Below are 6,000 nucleotides of genomic sequence, written 5' to 3'. Positions count from 1 at the left end.
AGCCCAAAAACCCCCCCAAAAAAAAAAAAAAAAAAATGTATGGGGAAAAGTTTCTTAAAAACTATAAACAAACTATAGAAAAAACTATACACTAATGACTCAAGTGTGACTTCATTTGTAATCAGCTCAGTAGAACACAAATTAAACCTTTTAGGGAATAATTAACTGAACAAACATCAAACTGAATCAGTTACATCGGTTCTCCATTTATCTGTTTAATGATTTCAGTTTCATCTCATTGCAACTTGTAGATTCTGTGTGGCAATTTTTCCTAAAGATCTAATGAGGCACTCAGTTTAAAAAAAAAAAAAGTCTACTTCTACTCAATAGTCAAAAAAATAAATAAAAATAAGAGAAATGTAATCAAAATTATTGAAGCAAAGAACCAAAAGCACTTTTCCCCCAAAACAACCGACTGCTTCACATAGAAAAAGCACAAAAGAATGTATGAAGAGGGTTGTTACACCTCTTATTAATTATCATCACTACAAAAACTGAATGAGCATTCCATCACAAAAAAGACAGAACTGGTGCTGTGTTTGATTTATTTATTTTTTATTAGATTAAATGGACAAAAGTTTACAGTGAGAAACCAAAAAAAATCTGATTTTCTGTGGATGAACAGACACACCTGCAGAATAGACCAGAATGCAATGCAGCAGCAAGGGACATGAGAACGTCTCCCTCTCCTGGTCGCTCTGTAATATCTCACGTTAGTCCTGCTCATGTAACTGCAGTCAGAAGTTCAAACACAGAGCAGAAAATCATCAAAAAATAAATAAAAATATAATTTAAGGATATATATATATATATATATATATTATATATATATTATATATACTATATTATATATATATATATAATTATATATAATATAATGATATATTATTATTATATATTTATAATAATATAAAATAATATATATAAATAAATAAATTTGCTGTTTACAGCATAATTGGTATTATCTATATGTAAGCTATAAATCGCCTGTTAGTTAGCTTCATTAGTCCTGTACTTTACTTGAACAGCCAACTCATCTCTTACAGGTGGTAATAGTGTCATAATGAACAATATATACTACATAAGTGAAAGATTAAAAAGGTTAATTTATTTATTGTGAGATACAGGGTTGTATAATATCATGAGTCCACCATGAAAAAGTTCTATTTTTATGACATCTTACTTATTCACTCATTTATAATTCATTTTGGTGAGTAGCATAAAGGGAACTTCATCCATATACTTTATAGTATACAATGACAGCAAACTAGCTGCTAGCTAATGCACAAGCTAGCTGCTGGGGGAGGCGACTTACTATGTATTTACTTATTGTGCTTGTGTCGAAGAGATTTGTATTTGTTTATATAAAAAAAAAAAGAAAAAAAAAAAAGGTCTGAATCAAAACTGAACAAATGATCAGTGGTGAGGTTAAACAAAGACACAGGGACACAGTTTTGCTCTGTATCAGGTCACAGATGTTGACAAAACCCATTTCTTTGACTCTAACTTAACAGATCCAAATCTCTTCAACACAAGCACAATTTTTTCACATGCAGATTTATTTTACAGGTTTACAAATGTTGATTTACAACTACAATCATTGGAATTATTCATTATCACTTCACAAGTTCAAAATCATTTTGGCCCCAATTTGGGCCTATATACATATGGACTGAAGTCATGCACATGACTTACCATTTCTTGCTGGTTGTTGGGGACCATGAGGTGTGGTACCGGCCAAAATTGGACTCTGGCATCTCTATGAAAACAGTGATGATTGTATGAAACAAAATGACTCTTTTGCAGGGCAAAAAAGGACTTTAAGAAGCTCTTTTGACTGTAAAAAAAAAAAAAAAAAAAAAAAAAAAAAAGTTTTGAAGCATTGTAAGGACATAAAAGATTTAATAATTCATTTAAACCTCATTTAGCATGTACTGTGAGTACAAAAGTAATAAAATTTACCAATATAAATTTAGTAGAGCCCGACTGATTTATGAGTGGGCCGATTTTATCGGCTGATATTGACCTAACAAAGATAGATCAGTATCAGCACATACATTCGCCGATATAAATACTTTTGCCAATATAAATACTTTTGCCAATATAAATACTTTTATTAAGAAGCAATAATGCAATGGAAATGGTCGGTTTTATAGGCAGATTTAAAGTATATTTGATCCTTTGTTTTCATTCAAGTTACACACACACTTAGTTATTTTTATTTCATTTCCAGTGAAGTTTACTGTTTCAGTGCACTGATTTCATTTTGGACAATAAAGTTTATTGTTAAACTGTAAAATATCCTGCTTTCATTACATATCTATTAGTTCACACATAACCAGCAAAGCTGGAATTTAACAGTAGCTACAGCTAACAACAGTTAGAGTCTGTTCATCAAGCTTTGAAGTGATAATCAAACAGTTGTTACCGAGTAGTTCCTCATTAAGTTATAACAATAAGTTCCTTAACAAATCAGACAGCAAGTTTCCAAACAAGTATTTTAATTATAATATTCAAGCCACATATACGTATATTTTAATAATCACATCCATGTTGTTTTCTGATGCATTAGTGATGATGACTTAAAAAAAAAAAAAAAAAAAAAAAAAAAAAAATGAATATAATTTTAACTCATCTTAAAAACATTTAACCATGATCTGTGTGGAACTGCAATTGCAATTTTTTTTTTTTTTTTTTTTTTTTTAAAAAAAAAGGGCAAATTTAAAAAACATCTTACCTGACAAATTATAAAAAAAAAAAAAAAGTCACTTATGAATGTAGAGTAAAAATATACTGGCCTTAAACTGACGTTAGTCACGCTGAAAAAAAACTGCATATTTCTCCTAAAGCTAACTGCCAGTCATCTGCGAAAACAAGAAAATATGAAGGACACGTGCTGGACCTTTTTTTGCTGAAGTCTGACTTTTCTGTGTCTATCTCTCCTGGTGTGTACGTCTAACAATGCGGTTGTGCTCATCGACCAACATGACAAATCTAATAGAAACATGCTATTGGATCAGTCAGGGTAACTTTCAGTGTGACAAACATCAGTGTAAAGAGTTCTTGTTTTTATATATAAATGCAGTTTGTACTTTCACTAATTGCCCTTCCACACAGGTCCATTGTTAAATGTTTAATGTGTGTGTTTTAATGAGTTACAGTGAATCAGTTTATTACACTTGTTTGTTTTTAAGTCACTAATGCATCAGAAAATAATTTGGGTGTGATTATTAGTATACATGTGGCTTGAATGTTATAATTAAAATACTTGTTCGTAAACTTGCTGTCTCTGATATGTTATGAAATCATTGTGACACAATGAAGTAATGAGGAACTACTAAGCAACAACTCTGATGCATCACTTTACTGACCAAAGCTGTGCAACTGTAACAACAAACTACAATATGCTGATGAATTTCACTTTAGTTTACAATACAGTTCTGTTGTAATGTGTTGCAAATTACCCTCAAAGTCAATAAAATACTATGAACAAGTTTTGCTTTTGTAAGAAGAAAAAACAGACTTTGTGAATAAAACCGGACAAATGACCAGTGGTAAGGTAACATACAGACACTGTGAAAGAAAGCGCTTTGTGTAAAACCTGGTGCTCAAAGTTGACACTATTTCTACACCTGAATCTAAGTGGACAATGACAGTCCAATCACAAAGCAAAGTCTAACCAGAGGGCCGGTGGTTCTGTTGCCTTCATATCCATGGCATATCCTGAAAGGTTTAGTAGATTTTCAAGCCTGCGCCATTGTCCATCTTGAAAATCTACTACACCTTTCAGGATCTGCAGATGAGGGCAACAGGACCACCTGCCTTCTGCTTGTTGATTGTGTTACACCCACTACAGGTAACAAGCTAAGAAAGGACGACCCAGGAGGTGAAGATTACAGAAGTACAATTTACAATTCATCTTCACCCAGCTCGACCTCATCAGTGAGTTCCCAGCTAAGACAAACTAGTATCCACTGCAATGCTAAATTGTGCACACTTTGAGTCAACACATTCTAGAGTTACACACTTGATCATTTAAGGAACAACCCATGTCACACCTTAACCCTGCCCTGACTGCCGACTTGACCTGAGTTAAGTCAATCACAGTTGAGGAAGTAAACTGTTTTTTTAAAAATACAAACAAGAAATTAAAACTATTCCGCCCCAAAGGACAAAACCCATGTCTTTTTGCCCGCTATGCCGACTCACTTGCCAGGGTGGACTATAAAAGAAAAAACAGTCCCACAGCAAGAGCAGCTAATGGACCTCTGATTCGTCTGTACGTCGATCTACTTACTATCGACTACCAACCTCCTTCGACCCCTTGAGGAAACAGGTCTGAAATGCATATTAACAACAGGGTCACACATAGACATCCAAACCTGACAAGACATTACACACAGAAATCAGCTTTAGGCCTAGCATGCGCCGCTGCCCTCGTGTCTCCCCTGCAAGCCTCTGTGAAATGAGGTGTGCACCTGCCTAACTCCACCGGTCTGACACAACGTCCAACCTGTGTTCTGCCTGAAGCCGTAAATGTCACAGTCTGTTACCTCACCACTGATATAATGCAACAAAAATATCACTTCAGTGATTCAGCAACAACAGAAATTCAGTTCATGTTATTAGGCGTCTCAAATTTGTGTAACGCTCTTCCTAAACAATCAATGTTTCAGTTCTATTTAATTCATTTTACCCTGCGCTTTTACCACACAGGTGAGCCATCTTCCCAGTCAAACTCTGGCGCTGTCGGACTTACCTCCGGTACCGGCTGGTTGATTTGTCCCGGCAAACAGGATGTAAGAGGGTTCCCGGAGACCGGCATGAAGAAGAGGAAGCCAGCCGAGTGTTTTACTTACTGACCGCGGACTGAGCACACCAGAATTGGTTCACTGATGCCATCATGTTTTTTGTCGTCAGTATTTAAATGCAAAATGGCGCCAACACCGCCCAATCACCGCGTGAAGGCAGTGTATAAATAGTGTTGCTCTACATTTCCTTGGCTTTTGGCGCCTCCCCTTCCTGCTCAGTCTAATGTTACTGTTGTTTGTTTGTTCCCCACCATGGAAGTATTCTTTGAACCTAATATGTCTTATAATAGGCCTACATCTACAGCTAGATTTGGTTAGCTATGGATACTGATATGAAAGAGGCGTCCTCAGTGGCCTTATTTTAACACTGTGCAAAAATAGATTTTTCCTTTAACTCTTTTCCAGATTACCAGATATTCTGTTAATTTATATTATGTGTTGTTTTAAATTCCTTAATAACATAAACTTTTTGTTCAAACAAGGGAAATCTAATGGTAAAAAAAGAAAAGAAATGCCACTATGTGTTTATGATCAGCTGTCTAAATGTATATTATGGTACCACAGGGAGGAGGAGGAGGAAGATATTGACAGCTTGGTTATCTTTCATAAAAGGATAATGGCATCCTGATCTCAATCTCTCATCTCAACCCCATCTACAAAGAAACACTGAAGGTAATGGTTTATAACTGGCTCCTCTCAAACTGTACTGCAACTGGTGACCTTATCCTGTTGACCTAATGACACTCCCTGATTATTGACCTTGCGCCATGCCTGCTGCAAATAATAACCACACCCACAGAGACCTTAAGATTGATATTGACATTGCAGATTAGAATACCTGTTGTCAAATACTGATTTTGGTCCTGGCTTCCAATGTAGAGTCAACTTAAATACAGTGGCAAACAAAACCGCTGAAAAGGACATCAGCTGGGTGAATCCATTTGTAATAGATTGCGCTGTAGTTTTGGATTTGCTCTTTACAGGTCCAATAAACTCTGAAATCATCTTCTTCTTTAATCTACGTTCCATGATTTATTTAAAACTCCCTCAGCATGAGAGCATTAAACATGTACGACCATCACTGTATCAGCACTCAGACACACCTTTGAACCATCAAGTCTCCTCCTCATCTTCCACTTCCAGTACTCTGTCAGCCGCTCTCAGCTGTTCACCCGCTCCATGTTGATAT

The 6,000-nt window shown here is 35.4% G+C and overlaps 1 long non-coding RNA gene across 1 annotated transcript; it reads right to left on the bottom strand.

Moving 5' to 3' along the window:
* Window positions 1-616: 616 nt before the first annotated feature.
* On the bottom strand, window positions 617-4,906 carry LOC111232770. The gene is made up of 3 exons (XR_002665568.1): window positions 4,760-4,906; window positions 1,696-1,759; window positions 617-731 (listed from the first exon to the last, which is right to left on the bottom strand). It is a non-coding gene; the product is annotated as an uncharacterized LOC111232770 (long non-coding RNA).
* Window positions 4,907-6,000: the final 1,094 nt, after the last annotated feature.

Source organism: Seriola dumerili, unplaced genomic scaffold, assembly GCF_002260705.1.
Source record: "Seriola dumerili isolate Sdu_G_001 unplaced genomic scaffold, Sdu_1.0 BDQW01000331.1, whole genome shotgun sequence".
In the NCBI taxonomy this organism is placed as follows: domain Eukaryota; kingdom Metazoa; phylum Chordata; class Actinopteri; order Carangiformes; family Carangidae; genus Seriola; species Seriola dumerili.
This window is presented reverse-complemented; position numbering and strand designations above follow the sequence as displayed.